The following is a 19,047-nucleotide window of genomic DNA, read 5'->3' as shown; positions in this document are numbered from 1 at the left end:
TCCCAGACGCCCGGAGGCAAGTTATAATTTGGTGCCCCCCCGTCACAGCCACTGATACTGTAATGTAGCAATTTGCATGCAGACAGGCTATAGATAGACGAAGGCAGCAGCTGATGGTCTGACATGGAGCACTTCACTAGTGTAAGGGGGCTTCTCAGGTGCCGGGAAGGGGTGCTATGTATTGGGCGACCGTGACGGTACACTCTGAGTACATAGTTACAGCCCTAAGTGGGGTGAATATGTTGTGGACAATGGAGTAGGTTCAATTTCAGAGCTGGAGCCCGACGGCAAGCGCCTTCATTGTTTCCCATAGTTGCCCCTGCGTTTAGCCTCAATATGCCACGCAGCACGACTTGCCTGGCGCAAGTGAGCCTTCAGATCCGATGCAGCTCTTCTAAAGTTAGTGTGCTGCAGTACCCTATTCCCCTTACCTAAAAACTACATTAAGTGAGCTGCTGCAGGTACATATAGATGTGCCCTCGCTCATCTTTGCTGCAGTCGTGTCAAACAGCCACTCATGGTATGCGACATAGACGTATTTTCGGCCCGACACTAGCAAAGTCGCAATGTGATGTGACTAGGGCGCACCAACAGAATGTGCTGAGTAATTTGATATGCAACACTTGTATATTAGACGCATTTTTCGGCAAAAAAAAGATGCCCGGCGCTAGCAGAGTCTCACAGGGCCAGGCACACCATGATGGGCTGTTTGGCACGACTGCAGTAAAGATGAGCGAGGACACATCTGTATGTACCTGCAGCAGCTCACTTACTGTAGTTGTTGGGTAAGGGCAACAGGGTACTGCAGCACACTAACTTTTGAAAAAATGTTTGAACAACTTTAATACGTTTATACAGGGTTGTCTTAACAGCAGTGTGGGCCTTGGGCAAAGCAATGCACTACCCACCCATTCATGGAAAAAAAATTAAATGGTCAATAAAATGAAACGCTCCTGCATGCCCATCAGACCTCCCACACATGCAGAGAGACTCTGTCTGACTGGTCTGAAGCCGGCGGATGAAGTGAAACTGGGACTGAGGTCAGTATACAGTGCACCGGAGGGTGGCTTATAAAAATATCACAAATTTACCAACTGACTGCGGCTGCAGTGGGGTGGGTTGGCGGCCCCTACAAGCTTCGGGCCCTTGGGCAACTGCCCAACAAGCCCAATGAAAGAGATGGCCCTGCGTTTATACAATGCAAAACACCACCTTAAGGTGCATACACACGGTCAGATGAACAATTGAACGATTTGAAGTAACGATTTTTTACTGCATTAAAATGACTGAAATCGTCCAAAACTGACTGCAAACACATCAGATGTTGGATAACGTTATCTGACCATCGGGACCGCCATCGTTCAGACATGTCAGATATGAATGATAACAATTTTAAAAATCGTTCAATCGTTCATATCTGAAGAAAAATCTGACCATGTGTATGCACCATTACTTCAATAAACCAAATTTATGTTAAGCATTTTTGTGTTTCCCCTTCAGTGCTCCATGTAGCAGGGGAATGTAAGAACTTTACTGCCACAGCTCCGATCATCCCCTCCATCAGATGTGTAGGCAGCCATTTTAAACGTGAGGCACGAGCTGTGATGGCTGACACATAGATATTTTACTTTTTAACAGAGCTGCCGTTCAATTCTAGTTGAAAAATGTATTGTTAATTCACAGTTTTGGACCTGAAATATCAGTTTGGGGTCTAAGGGCAGGACGTACTAAAGTGAAAAATGTGCTAAAACCCCTGAAAATGTTTTACCGCATTTTTTAGATGTACTAAGCACTAGAATGCGTTCAGGTGCTTAGTCCTAGTGGGTAATGCCATCTTCAGAAGGCGTTACCCAATAGAAGCCTTGGGGCTTCTTTTCAGGATGCCCCCTGAGAGTTGAGATTCCTTATGCCGGGTTAATAATGGGGACTACGATTTCACCCCTATGTACCAAACTCCAAAAACCATCTTCAGATTGTGGAAACTGCTTTAAGCTTATGGAGACATTACTTGCAGGAGAGAGATCTTCCGATTCGTCTCCTGCAGTCTCCAAGCCGGGTCAGAAAGCTGACACTGAAATGTGAAAGACTCCTCCAAAGTGCTGGAGAAGCAACTCGCAGGGACAGTGGTTATCGCTACCGCTCTCCCTGGGTGTTCAGTTTAGTACATACAGTAGCAGGGATATTTTAATTCAAAATTAAAATAGTCTCCACAATACAGGATGTTAATAATTGCTGCAGTGCCTTGATTATTAATTACATAGGCCCGTAAATTACATTACAATATTGCGTATGATGTAATTAGTTTTACTAAATACAAATACTGTATTCTAAGGAATCAAGCAAATAGGGATGCTGGAATATGGGGACCATAAGGGTACAGCAGTTAGAGTGAGGTTAATGTACTGGGTAGAGAAGTTACAACGTATAGAATAGAACACTGTAATTTCCTGAGCATAAAAGGTACCACAGTTACAATGAAGAAGCTGTAGTTCGTTATCATGAAATAGATTTAGTCACCCCAGTACAGTTTACATAACTAAATCAACGCATTTCTTAGAAGAATTTTCTGCAGTTATTATTATTTTTGTTTGTTTTGTCTAATTGAAGGACATATGATAGCAGGGCTGTAAACATGTTATTTGTGGGTGATATCCTGAGACTCATTTTGTTTCTCAGTAGCGTTAGTAGTAGAGTCATGGCCTGCCAGATGTGCTAATACAAGATCATAGAAGTGGATGAAATAGAAGATGAGTCATAAGGCAAGATGTGCAGAGAGAGCTGTAGGCTGTCTAGGCCACTGGGTATTTTTCTTATGCCACATTTGTATATCTTAATAATCCTCTCTCACGGCTGCTTATCTATGAGGACCCAGAATGGGTTACCCTCAGCCACACATGCAATTAAAGAAAATATAAATTATACCGCTAAAAAAAGATTGCAGTTTCCAAACGCGCCCCCTCTCCAGGTCTCTGTCAATATTCTCCAGATGCCTCTAAGTTGTATCGATTGCCCAGGGGACTGAGATGCAGCGGTTACATTTGTCATTTAGAATATTATTGGGTGTTATCGCTTTCAAGCTCTTCTAACAGGGGAGAGGTTGGAGTTGAAAGCAAACTGGTTGTCTGAGGTTTGATAAATGACTTTGATGGCCTTTGTTTCCGCTGCACTGAGCAATTGGCTGCTATTTGCTTTACCTTTTATCCAAGAATAACAGTACAATGAGTTGGGGAAGTGAGGAGTATCATTTTGTCATATGTTGTTCCCAGCAAGCTGGGTGGTCTTATATGAGCTGCACATAATGTAAGGAATAAAATATACTGGCACAGGACTCTGCGTAGGTTCATGTGAGACTTATTTGTAGCAGAGGAGCAAATATTTAATGAAAACATTGTTTGTTTGTTTTTTAAGTGTGTTTAGAGAAATAACAATTGTTACTTTAATTTAACCTTCAATATTTCACCAAATAAAGTAATGTGAATTAAACAGTGCCCCAAGTTATTTCAGAATATAATAACACAATTCCCCATAATGCTATAGGGCTTCAGACGTGGTATAAAAAAAAATTAAAATATCAATTAAAAAAACTGTCCAGAGTCTATTAATGTAATAAAAAACACAGCTATACTAAACCTCATATGATATAAAGTAGACAACATTAAACCATATAAAATAGTCTCATGCAGAGGTTCTAAAACTCCGCCATTACAGTCCATGTTTTAAGGACATCCATGCTTGCTCACAGGTGACTTAATTAGTAACTCAGTCAATTTGATCTAGCCATCTGGACTTGAGCATGGATTTGCTTAAAACCTGGACTGTAATGGTGGAATGTGAGAATCTCTGTCCTAGTGTATTCACAAATATCTGCACTTGAATTTAAAGCCACACAACATATAATATACACCCTTTATAAAGTGACACATCTCTCCCTGACTTAGCTGGAGTACCGTTTTGAGGCTGCTCTCAGTGACTCTCAGTGACTGAGAGAAATAGCATCATGGGACTCCAGCTCTTCTATTGTGGTGGTTGGGAGAGGACCGGCCAATGTGACCGCTACCAGAGACCATGAGAAACACCCCCCCTCCTTAGTCCAAACCACAGTGTGTTTGACATCCTATAATATCTGTGATTTAATGTCTGTAATCCCAGGTATTTATCGGTCCAGAAACCATCCAGAGTCCTGGGATTGGAATCCCTAGTCATGGTGCGGACAAAAAACAAATGACACTATCATGGGTTAACATACAACGCGCATGACTGCTGACGTCAATCTGTCCGCCAAGTAGGCAGTGGCTGCTACTATGGTCTGTCACAGTGGCCAGGAAGTCACTTCTAAAAAGCCAGCTGGATGTAGATGTGAGCTAGCACTTGGTCAACAATTAAGCAATAACAGCAAAATGAGAGAGCAAGTTAAACAAAGCAGATCAACATCGACAGCCGCCCCTTTTGTAGCAAGCCACAGAGCGAGTGAATTTGTCACTCGCTCCGGGGCTTGCGCACGCACACTGCGGCCGCTGCGCATGCGCAGGGCCTCACCATCGACCCGCTTGCGAGCGAGTCTGAATGAGGTCCAGTGTCTTTGCGGAAGGCACCGGAGAAGCTGCATTTATTGTGACTGAGTGCAGATCTGAGAAGGAGGTGTGTGTGTGTGTGTATATATATACATACACACACACACACACACACACACACACACACACAGTCAGGTGCATAAATATTGGGACATTCACGGAATTTTCATATTTTGGCCTCTATTCACCACCACAATGGCTTTGAAATGAAACAAACAAGATGTGCTTTAACTGCAGACTTTCAGATTTAATTTGAGGGTAATTACATCCAAATCAGGTGAACGGTGTAGGAATTACAACGGTTTCTATATGTGCCTCCCACTTTTTAAGGGGCCAAAAGTAATGGGACTATCAACTCAAAAGCTATTTCATGGACAGGTGTGGGCTATTCTCTCGTTATTTCATTATCAATTAAGCAGGTAAAAGGTCTGGAGTTGATTCTAGGTGTGACATTTGCATTTGGAATCAGTTACTGTCGACTCTCAATATGAGATCCAAAGAGCTGTCACTATCAGTGAAGCAAGCCATCATTAGGCTGAAAAAGCAAAACAAACCCATCAGAGAGATAGCAAAAACATTAGGTTTGGCCAAATCAACTGTTTGGAACATTCTTAAAAAGAAAGAATGTACCGGAGAGCTCAGCAACACCAAAAGACCCGTAAGACCACGGAAAACAACTGTGGTGGATGACAGAAGAATTATTTCCCTGGTGAAGAAAAACCCCTTCAGAACAGTTGGCCAAATCAAAAACACTCTCCAGGAGGTAGGTGTATATGTGTCAAAGTCAACAATCAAGAGAAGACTTCACAAGAGTGAATATAGAGGGTTCACCACAAGATGCAAACCATTGGTGAGCCTCAAAAACAGGAAGACCAGATTAGAGTTTGCCAAACAACATCTAAAAAAGCCATTACAGTTCTGGAACAACATCCTATGGACAGATGAGACAAAGATCAACTTGTACTAGAGTGATGGGAAGAGAAGAGTATGGAGAAGGAAAGGAACTGCTCATGATCCAAAACATACCACCTCATCAGTGAAGCATGGTGGTGGTAGTGTCATGGCGTGGGCATGTATGGCTGCCAATGGAACTGGTTCCCTAGTATTTATTGATGATGTGACTGCTGACAAAAGCAGCAGAATAAATACTGCAGTGTTTCGGGCAATATTATATGCTTATATTCACTCAAATGCTTCAGAAATCATTGGACGGCGCTTCACAGTGCAGATGGACGATGACCCGAAGCATACTGCAAATGCAAACAAAGAGTTTTTTTAAGGCTAAAAAGTGGAATGTTATGCAATGGCCAAGTCAATCCCCTGACCTGAATCCGATTGAGCATGCATTTCACTTGATGAAGACAAAACTGAAGGGAAAATGCCCCAAGAACAAGCAGGAACTAAAGACATTTGCAGTAGAGGCCTGGCAGAGCATCACCAGGGATGAAACCCAGAGTCTGGTGATGTCTATGCGTTCCAGACTTCAGGCTGTAATTGCCTGCAAAGGATTTGCAACAAAGTATTAAAAAGTTCGATTTAGGCTTGTTTAGTTTGTCCCATTACTTTTGGCCCCTTAAAAAGTGGGAGGCACATATAGAAACCGTTGTAATTCCTACACCGTTCACCTGATTTGGATGTAATTACCCTCAAATTAAATCTGAAAGTCTTCAGTTAAAGCACTTCTTGTTTGTTTCATTTCAAAGCCATTGTGGTGGTCAAAATATGAAAATTCTGTCAATGTCCCAATATGTATGCACCTGACTGTGTATGTATGTATGTATGTATATTTATACTGTGTGTTTGTGTGTGTATATATATATATATATATATTTTTTTTTTTTATTAACAATCCACATACTAGATTAATTGTCCTAGACATGCTTGCAGCTTAAGTAAATTTATGTAAAAATAATCTAAGCAATGGTAGTGAATTGTCCTGACTTTGGTGGGACTGTCCTGATTTGCAAACCTTAAAAAGGGGCAATTTCACCCAAAAGTGTCCATTTCTGGGCGAATCTGGATAAGGGCTTATTTTGTTCTGATTTCGCATGTGTAGATGGAATGGTTTAAGAATGATCTCAAAAATGAAAATGTAATGATTATACGGCCCTAAGCTAAACAAGACTCCTCTAGACCTCCCAAGTTTGATCAAATTTAATTTCCTGCCTTCGGTTTAATAGTGAAACGCAGAGTTTCTGGAGAAAGAGAAAAAGTACTGTAGACAGGATTTAGGGGCTAGGCTATTCAACTCTTCATTGAGATACTTTATTCAAAATACTGCAAACAAAGGGTGATGATTTCTTAAGTAAGAAAAGCAGAGATCACTGCCAAAATCCTGCAATTAGTCTCTTGTGCGACTGAAAGACACTCAGCAGTGATAATGTGATCAGTTGGAAAGAGATCCTTTTTACAAGTACATGACCTCGATGTTCTGTGCACATCCACTTCTCTGCACACTCCCAGGTGGATAAGATTCGGTTTAGAATTTGCTGTATATATAATGGCTTTGCCTGTTCTCCGCCTCTTGTAAGTATTAGTATGTTGAACACTGCCACTTAATCTTGCCTCGCATTCAGCCTGTCAGAACGAATAGCAGTGTCACTTCTCTTCAAAATACACCATGTGAGAGCCTGAACAGCACAAACTCAACGTACAGTATCCGCCAGGGATGAGACACAATGGCTATACACACCAGATCACAAAGTTATTTCAGACACATATACGTTCTCAATTCAGTTTGTTTTCTTATGCTGCAGCGATGATGCACCCTTTAAATTGCTGTAGTTGTCTGGGTAGTATGCCTGTTAAAGGATAGTGTACTAGAGAGTATTTTTTTCTGGATAAGGTTGTGCTGTAAAGCTGGGTACACACTAGACAATGTGTGTACCTAGCGACGGCACAATATATCGGGCGGTCCGTACACACTGCACGATCTGGTGTACGACAGCCCGATATATTGTTCCTACGCTTTATCCAGAAGCATGGTGTCGTCCCCCGGATCTTCAGGTTGGCCTCCACTGCAAGCAGATCTGAAGGTACAACGCACTGGAGAGCACAAGAGTGCGCACACACTGGATGATGTGGACGATTTGCCATTCCGATTACCTAGTGTCACTAGAATTGTTGGGTTTCATACAGGGCTGCTGAACGGAAAAGCAGACCCTGGTACAGCAGCTTAATAGCCCCCTCCCACAAGGCCCCTTAAGAAGCCTCAGCAAAAGCTGAGATTACACGTGCAACGTTAGGGGTTTGTAACTGTGAAAACCAATTGGAAGCGAATGCTCATGAAAGTCACCTGCTCCCATTTTCCCCTGCTTATACCTAAAGCTAGGTACACACCTTTTGAGATCACTCTTGATGTGCTGTTTCAATCTACTTCATTCCCATGTGGAAGTCCCAACCACAGTGCAGATACACTTGTACACACCTATATAATCATAGATGCGACCTGTCTGCCGAAAATATCAAAAGAAAACATTGTACCACCGTACACACACTTCTGTTTTCAGGCTACACTCACAGCAGATTTAAACACAATTACTATAATGGGCTGGAAAAGGGTGTGAGAACAGATCGTAAGCATATTGTGGTCATAGACGTGCGCAGAAGCCGGCATAGATGGTCCCGAAATGGGAACTCCACCCTCCACCGCATAATGGACTAAATCGTCCCTCCCACCCTCTGGTACAAGATTGCTCACCTGGTTGTCCAGGTGAGTAGTCTATGCACCGGAGAGAGGGGGGGGGGTAGTCCATGACCCGGTGAAAGGGGAATGTCCCATTACAACAGCCCCTGTGCCAGTTTCTGTGCATGCCTAGGTTAGTGGTATATGTCGGGCATATAGTACCATGCCAACAATACATCACATGGTAATAGGCCGGGATGTTGCCATGTGATGTATTGTTGGCATGGGACCATGTGATTGAGATATACCACTATATGTCTGCAGAATAATAAGTGGCGTTGTACACTGAAGTGGGGATAGGTGCCTAGTATTGTGTAGAATCCTCTCTAACCCAGCAAAGTTGTGCAACTTGATGTGGCATCAATTCCACAAGTGGATAGAAGACCTCTGGAGAGATGTGGACCCATGCTGTCTGGATAGATCCCACAGCTCCCTGATATTTGTAGGTGCAGGATCTTAGGTGCAAATAGGCCTCTCCACCATGGCCCATAAATTCTCAATTGGGTTCATGTTGGATGAATGTGTTGGCCACACCTTTCTTTGGAGCTCTCCAGAATGCTCCTCGAACCAATTCTGGACAGCTTGGAACTGATAATATGGTGCATTATCCTACTGGAATATTTCATTGTTGTGGGAGTACATGAAGTCCATGAAGGACTCATCAAGCAATGCAACATAGTGGTTACTGGCAAATGTCGTGTACTGGGATGCTGTCATAATATTCGGAAAGCCGCTGCTTAAAATGCCGGCGCTGGAATCCCGGCATCCTGACGGTAAGTACTGGGGTTAGGGGTAGGCAGTAGGGGAAGGTTAGGCACGAAGGTGGGAGGGCTAGATTTAGGGTGCGAAAGGTGATTATTTAGGCACCAGGGGGAAGGTTAGGTTTAGGCAGCGGGGAGGGAGGGGTAGGGTTAGTGTACTGACCGACAGATGTCAGTACCCTAACCCTGTTGGGATTCTGACCCCCGGGATCCTCACCATCCACAACCCATACCGACGGACCAGTGGACCCAATCCATGCCATGTGAACACACCCCACACCATTATGGAACCACCACCAGCCTGCACAGTACCTTGTTGACAACTGGTTTCCATAGCCTCATGGGGTTTGTGACACACCTGACTCCTACCTTCAGCCTGAAACAACTGGAACCGTGACTCATCGGACCACGCCACATGTTGCCAGTTCTTCAGTGTCCAATTAGCGAGGTCACAAGTGAGGCGCTGTATCCAGCATCATATCCTTACACAAGACTAAATAGCAAGTTATCTGACAGGTTAATTATCCCGCCCATAGAGGTGGCGCTGCTGATGGAGGAAGGCCAGAAAAATGGTCGAAGGTGCGTATACACTTCAGATTCTACTGGGTAATATTAAATAGCACATAAGATGCGATCCTTCAACATGATCGAAGGTACATACACACTTCGAAAGAAAGGATAGGTAAAAATCGAAATAACATCCCGAAGATTGTATAGGTGTGTACCTACTTTATCTACGCAAACAAAAAGTGAAGCTGTGTGCTCCCCTGGGCCATGTGTAATTGCACCCTCTATCCACTTTGTAAGTCGCAAAGTCCGGCTACACATTCCATTTATCAGGCGTGCAAAAGGCCTCCCACTTCACTCTACCACATTAGGGCTGGAATACATACTAGAAGTATTTGAAGATCATACACAGGACAAACGGCTCAATCCAATAAACTCTCCCCCACACGTGTAAACGCCAGCAAAGGATCTGATCTGGCTCCCATTGCTGCCCTAACTAGCTCCTACGGGGCTGCAAACAAAAATCTGCGAATCCAGCAGTACCGTAAGAGCGGCATATAGCTGCACTTACTTGTGGGGGTGAGAACATTGTGGCTAATAAGATTGGGCCCTAATAGTCCTTACACTATCAGCTTATAGCTGGCTTTAATATATCTTTCCCCAAAAAAGATTGTTTGATGTCCACTCATCCTAATTGTTGCAATGTGAAAACATATCTTCTAGCATCCGCAAAGCTATACAACTTCCTTTACTATCACAGAACACTGCAACTGTGTTTAGGTATGGGTCATATATGCATTGTTGTGAAACAAGTAAAGCTGTTTGGGGTAAGGCACCACTCGCAAATGGCCACACAGACCCATGAAATATATCCCTAGACCACTTTTCTGTCAGAAAGTGAGCAAGTGTCTTACCTCATAATATACTTTTTTATCTGCTCTACGGGGGATATTCAATTGTTTCTTTGGGTGCCTTAACTAATAGGCACCCGATGGAGCAATTCAGTTGTTGCTCCGTTGGGGTGTGAGAGGCGCCGGCATTTCTGCTCGCAGCCTCCTGAGGTGGCAAGTACAAATGTGCGAAAAGTCCGTTGATTGGGTAGCCAAGACTTTAGACGAGTTTAGCCGATTTACGCAGCTAAACCCGGTGCTTTTGGGCGTGACAAGTGAGATAATTAATGGGTGCCCAAACAATTGAATTGCTCTGTCAGATGCCCATTAATTATTGCCGCCCAAAATAAACAATTGAATTCCCCCTTATGAGTTTAGTCAAAAACCTGTCCCTTCCTATGCAGGTGCCACTGGGCTGTTTATGATGAAGCATAGGGCACGGCTGCTAAGACTTGTAGTTCCACAGCTAATAGAGACTCACATCTTACTGTACTGTACTTATCTCTATTTTTGCATATACATTTTAGTCCATAATGATTTTGTCCCTTTTTTTTTTTTTTTTTTGAAATATACTTAAATGCTTTGATCCAAATCTTTAATATGGGAAAATGTATTTCTTTCAGATTTGTGAAGCTCTCAGTCTGAGTTTTGATATCTCTGGCTGCTGGCAACCAGATGAATTTTAGGGGCATATCTGCACTATTACATATGTGCCAACACACCGGATGAAAATGCCAAAATAGTCTGCCAACTCAAGCCAAGTATCAAATTTGGCACACAAGTGAGATCTGTCAATTAGTATTATTATTATTATTTTTAATGTGCTACAGATATTTCATTCATTAAATCTTTTTTGGATAACTCTTTCGGAAAGAATTTAATTTAGATTAAATGTAAATTTGCTTCATTGTAATGCATCAGAACAAATACCGATGATTTACAAACTATTGCTGAGTCTTAAACCCGTTTTTGTTTATTTTCTTGTGTGTAGTTTCTCGGTGCCTACATTGAGTCTTGAAGACCGGGATACTGTCATGTGGACAAGCACTTGTATAGTTGGCATGTCAAATGCCCACATGTATGCCTGTGTCGCTTTTGGTGTGGACTTGACATTTCAGGTAGATTATGAAAGCATCATGTACAGGCGTCCCGCTCCACCCATTGGCCTGCTCCACGCCCCCTAAACGCCGCAGCACGTCACTCATGCTGCAGCTAGGGGGACAGTGAGCGAGAGCGCAGGACCCGTTATGCACATGTGCAGAACAGGTTCTGCGCAGACCCCTAAACATCGGAGATGTACGCTAACCATCATGTTAGCGTAAATCTCTGAATCAGACCCTGAGTCAATCTAGGTGTAGCAGAGGGATTGTGATGCGTTACCCTGCTCAAGCAGTCATGTAGCATTATGATAAAAGAACCATACGTTCCTCTATAATACTGTACATCAGTTTAAATGCTAGAGACTCCTGTTTAGACCTTTGACCAGTCCCTTTTTTTCATATATCCTAGACTGATTGGGCAGGAAAGTGACTTGAGCAATTCTGTGTATAGCTTAAGTGGATTTACTATTTAAAAATAAATAATGATGCAGAGCAGGATTGGAAGGTTCTGTCTCTGTACAGGCTGCTCCCAGGTGATGTAGGAGCTAGGATAGCGAGCATCTCATTGTGTGACTGCTTTAACCAAAAATGGCCTCATTTCTACTATGGGGGAAAAGGGATCAATGAAGCCATTCACAGCTGGGCGGCAGGGTAAATTATTTCCTACGGGCAGAAAATATATTTTTGTTTGCCTTAAACAAACTAGGCACACAAAATCTACACAGCAGGTCCATTGAAGTAATTTGGTGCAGAATGAAACGTGAACAGACATAAGAGGAGAATTAAAGATCACAGATATATTACAGCTAAACAGAGTCTGGTCTTCATGAATCCGTCAATTGTTGCAGTTGAAGGGTTAAGGACACGGTGATCAGTGCCATGGTCTAAACTATGGATAGAAAAAAAAAAGGTAAAAAACCTTCCAGATCTCACATTTTTAATTAAGGTTCTGTATTGTAAGTTGTCAATGCACATTATTGGGAAAATGGATGTCAATGCCAGCTCTTTGCCTGCATCTCCTCTATCTTTGTCAATGACTCAAAGACATGATTTATGGGTAGTTGCAGACTTTTGGGATCATCCATCAAGCAGTCGTTTCACATGGGGCACCAGGTTGTAAATCATACAGAAGGGTTGTCAGTCACTGCCATTAACCCCTTCCTGAGATGTGATTTACAGGTACCTGCAGCCAATATGGAAAATCTATAGAATTGTTATACAATTTACCCTGCAAGAGATACACAAATCGGAACAAGACGTTGGACAGAAGGGTGAGGAATTATTTCTTCACCTAAACGTCTGTGGAAAGGGAGAAGGGCAACGTATGTTCCAGGCCACCACTGGAGCAGAGATGCTGCGGTAGTCATCCGTTATCTGAGGCTGCTGCACAATGAGCAGACTTGGTTCGGATAGATTCATGGAAATGGCACTGGTATCCAAAATCCAAAAATCTGCATATTGAACTGTGGCATGTCTTCTTGTACTCTTTACGGGCTCAAAGCAGAGGCAGCCATTTTGTGGACTGAACAATGTTCATAAAAAAAAATCTTAGGTATGCAGACGATCCCATTCATCAACAAATATTGAGAGGAACGCAGCCAGTCATTTCTCTAGGAACCAGTGCCTCAATATCAATAACGTATAGAGAGCTCTTCCCTGCATAGATGGCCAGGGACAGGATCTGAATGACATCATCAGGATCCACTCATCTCAGTGAATACCTATTGAATTTTCCCCTTAATCTTTATTAATATATCAGAATGTATCACATTTACAGAACGCATGCTAGATGCAAACAAATTCCAAGTAATAACCTATTAGGTACTTTTTTTTCTGGGGCATTTGAAATGTAATGTAAACTCTATTACACAGCATTAAAGCGATAAAATCACATGAAAGCAATGTTGAGTACAGTATGACAGAACTATTAAATGAAGATATTACTGTACTGAAACGAGCATCATTGTGTGCATGCTAATTATTGTAGACACTGTTGTAAAATAGAGATGATTAATTGTAGTTCAACATACATAGAGCATAAATTGCAGATCTCAAACCTTCAACCATAAATAAGAAAAATACAAGCAACACCACTCTTAGGAGAAGGCCCCCAGTGTGCCATGTAAATGTGCAGCACCCTTATATGATTCCGCTTCGTAATCTATACATAGAGGAAGTGCGATATGCAGGAATAACATTATCCTCACTTTCCAATGCTAGAGACTTGTGAAATTCTCACTGATGATCTTCTATAATTTTCTATTTAACATGTTCATGGATATTTTCCATCTACGGAGCTTGTTCTGTATGCACACTAGTTTATTGGGCACATTTTTCCATAAAGTACTGGTGCTTTACCTGCACTGCATATCCCATGATAGTACTCAGCCAGTGTTTGCAATATTGTCCTTTTACATTGATCCTTAAAAGGACATTTTCAATTTATAAAATGTTCTTTTAACAAAATGCCAATAATGCACCTTTCTTATGGTTTGAATTTCGCACCATCAGTACCTTGGTTAAGGTTTCTATGGGGGCCAAGAGGATACAATCTGCTCAAATTAGGACTCAATAAGCAGAGCAGGATACAATAAAATACTGCACCAGGCCAGTCTCCCTATGATGATAATATGGCTGCTTTAGTTAGATTTGTGGGGCCCCCTGGTGTCATGGGCCTGTGCCATGGTAGATATGCCATGAAGTCTGAACTAAGTGAACTTACTATGGCACCCCAGCCCCTTTTTCATTCTGGGCTCTTCAATCTGTTGATGAACTACAGATCCCATAATCTTCATCTCGCAGCCATAGTATAGTCTTCCAGTGTCCTTCTCCCAGGTAGAACCTGGTTACCCCTAAAGGCAGAGCCGGCCCTAGGCATAGACAAATTAAGCAAATGCCTAGGGCATCTGGAATTCCTAGGGGCACCCAAGCCCACCTAGTGCCAGCAGAGGTTTGGGCCGGGGCACCTGCTGCTTTCTGGGCAGAAACTTTGGCAGCTGCTACTGTCACTGTGCAACGTCCATGATCGGAGCTCAGCTGACAGCTCCGATCGGGCCTGGCAGCAGCACACAGTGAGCGGGCTGTGGCAGTTTGCGGGAACGAGGCATCTGGATGACAGGTAGTGGTTAGCGTGGGTGCAGTGCTGGGTGATGTGTGCTGTGCTGTGATCTGTTCTGGGTGACGGGTGCTGGGTGCGCAGCACAATGGGGAAGGGGCTACAGCACAGTGAGACCATGCCCCTTCTGTGAGGCCACATGCTTTTTCAGGATCCTATGGGGGGGCACCACCCAAAATCTTGCCTATGGCCGGCTCTGCCTAAAGGCCCTCATACACGGTGCGATATAGCAGCCAATCCGACGGATTAGTACGATATCGCTGCTATATTGTTCCGTATGTGGGAATGATATCAGTCAGTGTGCGCTCCTGTGGGGTCATACATTGCACCTCCAGATCTTACTGCAGGTTCACTTGATCTGGGGATGCGATGTACAATCCCATGCAGCGCTATACGGGTGGGGGAGGGGGTGCCAGCATATCGTGTGATCAGGCAGCGGATCACTGTGTGTGGGGATTGCCTGATATGTCGGCCATCGGATCGGGCGTTGCAAGGTGCATATCGGACTGTGTATGGGGGCCTTTACAGTGAAATGTAGATTACAATCTGCAGCAGCTTCAGGAGGCATATTTCACTTTATGAAATAACAAGTTGATAAATTAAGTTCCTGTCTGCTAATGTGTTGATTTTTATTCTTCTTCATTTCAATTAAACAGCACCTGCAAACATTGTGTTCTGTTAGTAGCCTCCTCTATCATCACTCGTTCAACTCCAACAAACACCTCTGCGTGTATCAAACAGCTTTCTTATTTAATGCTTCTAAACTAGCAGCCTCTTCTTAGTTGACAGAGACGATAACATCATTCTAGTAGTAGACCAAGAAGCGTTTAAAAGGCAGAAATATGGAAAGCCTTGGTCCAGGGAACAGTACAAGTTTGACTGTCTTTTCCCCAGGACAGTCGCACTCTCCAGCCTATTTAGATTATCCAGCAACACATTGCGGCGATAGACATTTCTCTCTTAATTCATAACGGGCTCTTCCAGCAGTGTTCCGCAATAGAGATGGGAATCATTTGATGTTTCATCGGAAATGGTGAGGATCCAATGTTTCATCACCATAGCTAGATTTCTGTCCCGATGTTATTAGTGTATTATATGTTTAAGTAGGTAGTTTACTTAAAAAAAAAAATAAACACATCAATTTACGTCTGATAACATCGATGTTCCCTAACCAATGTTTAGTACAATACAATGTTTTGTATCCAATGTTGAAAACATTGGTGCTTTCGATTGTCCCATCCCTATTCAACAATGAAAAAATTAGCTTTGCCAAAACTCTGTGGGCCTGGCTCACATAATGGAGGTGTGGTTTTATACAGCAAATTAAATACGAGTCCCTCACTTCTTCAGACAAGGGGCCTGGTTCAGATGTGGACGCTAATGCAGCTGCTGTGTGCGAAAATATGGTAATGCTACAGACACCTGGAAATGCATTGAGACGCCCACTGGCAGACTCACAGATCGAAGCAACTGCATACAGATACGTGGCAGAGGTCGCAGATCTTTTGGTAATCAACCATCTGAGTAACCCTATGGTCACACAGAATGGCTGAGGGAACAGACGCTGGCACCATATTTTCTGTTTACAGGATTGCAGATGTTGTCTGATACACTCCCCGAAAACGGTCACTACACGCCCGTGTTTTTGTCGCCATTCCCTGTTACCTCCCACAAAACAGCTTGGCCAATGATAAGTGGAGTGTCTATAAGACGCGTCCCCTTTTCGTCACTCTTGGGGGCATGCCCAGCACTTATGAACATGCCAGGCTGCTGTCACTGTGAATGGATGCTGGGCGCATGCACTCAGCTTCCATTCACCGGCGGTGACCGCTACACCTCAGTTTTCCCCACGCGCGGGACACTACGACCCACGGCTGAGGACGGCACCTGCAGGCTGTTTCAGCGGGATGCCTCGCCGGAGGGCAGGGCGCTTTTTGCCCTTTAGAAATAGGGCAGGGCGCGGCACCCCACTAAAACAGCCTAGCGGGAACGCTACAACTGTAGTCCTTTTTGATTGCAATTTAATTGCCGTGCATGTGCATTGCGGCTAAGACTCATATGCACTCCACCGATTATAGCTCAACTGTGTAAATATCAGCATTGCGTCCACATCTGAATCAGGCCCAAGGTAATCAAAATCTTGAACCACTCAATTAACTTCCATAAGCTGCTATACTCAAATACCTGCCCTCTATAGAGTCCACACATAACTTCACATATGTTCTCTTTCTACACTCGCACATCCCACAGGCCAACATTGCTGTGTGACTTGATCTTACAGCCCATCTAGAACCTTTGAAATATGCAGCACTTATCCTCACATATCTACTCCCTAGTACCAGATGGATTGTAAGCTTGCGAGCAGGGCCCTCTTTCCTCCGTCAATTATACAGTTCTTCTTTATTACTGTTTTGATCCCAATTGTAAGGTGCAACCTCATATGCTGGCTCTATAGGGCTAAATAGTTATATGTAAACTTTGACGATGAAGGACACAGCCATAACCACTAGACCAGTGGTTCTCAAACTCGGTCCTCAGGACCCCACACAGTTCACGTTTTGCACGTCACCCAGCAGGTGCACAGGTGTATTCATTACTCACTGACACATTTTAAAAAATCCATAGGTGGAGATAATTATTTCACTTGCGACTCTGTGAGAAGACCTGGAAAACATGCACTGTTTGGAGGACCGAGTTTGAGAACCTGTGCACTAGACAGCTTGGCCAACTGATTGGAGGAGGAGAAAAAAGATGGGAAAATGCCATCCTGGTCAGCCCACCTCAGCTGGTACGGCATATTATTCCCGACATAGACTTTGATGTTTTTGTTTTGCTTTCTCAAGAACTCTATTTTTATTTTTGTGGTATTAAAGTGAAGTGATTCATCGGTTCTCTTGCATTCTAGGCTATAATCTGCTCTGTATTACCAAAGCTCTTTTCAACGCAGGATTTTAAAAGATTCGCCTCTGCTCTGCAAATGAAAAGATTAAAAGCTTTATATTTAGATACTAAAGTTATTCAGCACTTTGGAAAAATTATTTTGATTTCAGGCTACCAGAAAAGGCGCAACAATTTCCAGGCTCTCTTTAAACATGGGAACATCAAGGTCTACTATCTGGCCACAATATAATCTGACTTCTAAATATTATCTAGCTCAAGTGTAATTAGAATTATCTCCCATTCTGGGTTATTGCTTCACTCAACACAGAACTCGGTACTTACATTTTAACTTGTAAGTGAATTAGAGTGTATGAGTACAGAGAATGAAATCTTCATATAAGAACATACAACCTTTCATTTGGCTTAAGGCCGGTACATACTATACAAGGTCTAGTGTGTATCGACCTCGTTAGCGACAGGACAAGGCGGGGTGCCAGCATCGGCAAGTGTGTACACACTTGCTGATGCCGGCAGCGACGGCAGGGTCCATGTTGCATTCAGTGGTATGGCCCTTGCTAACAATGTCGCCCATCGGACCCGATGGGCGATGTCGCTGTTGACGTGGGGGAGAGTGCATCGTCAGCACAATAGTGGGTACACACTAGACGATGTGCCGATAAGGGATGGTGGGCGTTGCTGCAGTACATTAATGTTGACCACATCTTAGCGGGTGTTGCCACATCCCCAGTAAACTATTATGTGGCAGTGGAATACCTCCCAACCAGGAAAATTGTTCAGAAATTTAACAATCGCAGGACAATCTCCCCAAAATGTCACAATAGTACAAATCAGATCCATAGAATGTGATTAAAGGGGCAAAGGACTGCAAATATTGGGTGAATTAGGATGCAATTTATTCTACATGGAAAAAAAAATACATTGCGATCATGCAAATTCATAACTTTTTTTTTTTAAGTTTTGATTAGATACTGTATAGTGAAGTGTACAATTTTGTTTTCTAGGAAAACAACACTTAATTTAGACAATATTAACTCTTTGCTTGTGAGGTCCTTGCTTTATAACAAGTGCTATTGTTGGAGAGATTTAGGGGGGGGAATTCACTTAGCCAAGTTAATTCACTGCAGGCGATTGGAAGCAGCGGGGCAAACCAATTAGAGCTGAACACAGCCCGCAGGCTTCAGTTAACGAAGTTTTTTGTTTTTAGCCTGAGTAGACACCAACAGAAATTTGCGTTAAATAGTCTGTTTGTGGGTGTTACGAGTGTGTTAACCCATCCAGGATTCTATGGGTTAACGCGCATTAAAACGGTAATTTACTGGGCAAAAGAAAGTCTCTGATTCAATAGCCCCATGCGTTAAAGCCTGAGACTTCCACCCTTTTTCACCCTCAATAAATTACCACTGCTAATTGAATTCCTTCCTAAAGGCCCCATACCTCAGAGATGGATCACCGCAATGCGGCAATCCAGAGATGCCGGGTCGGCAGATCGGTGAAATCCAACATGTTGGATTTGCCAA

General features: G+C 43.2%; 1 protein-coding gene and 1 long non-coding RNA gene across 2 annotated transcripts in view; one reads left to right on the top strand and one right to left on the bottom strand.

Annotated features, from left to right (window-relative positions):
* TSHZ2 (teashirt zinc finger homeobox 2) overlaps nt 1–19,047 on the top strand; it is a 208,290-nt gene that overhangs the window by 157,866 nt on the left and 31,377 nt on the right. The gene's annotated exons all lie outside the window — the stretch shown is intronic.
* Nucleotides 6,866–19,047, bottom strand: part of LOC148474881 (uncharacterized) — a 317,124-nt gene continuing 304,942 nt past the window's right edge. Inside the window, exon 3 of the long non-coding RNA XR_015872818.1 lies at nt 6,866–7,148. This is a non-coding gene — a long non-coding RNA (uncharacterized LOC148474881). The remainder of the gene's footprint in view (nt 7,149–19,047) is intronic.

The sequence above is a fragment of the Taudactylus pleione genome, unplaced genomic scaffold, assembly GCF_031769625.1.
Source record: "Taudactylus pleione unplaced genomic scaffold, aTauple2 ptg000803l, whole genome shotgun sequence".
Taxonomy (NCBI): domain Eukaryota; kingdom Metazoa; phylum Chordata; class Amphibia; order Anura; family Myobatrachidae; genus Taudactylus; species Taudactylus pleione.
The sequence above is the reverse complement of the archived record's forward strand: the minus strand, read 5'-3'. Positions and strand labels throughout refer to the sequence as shown.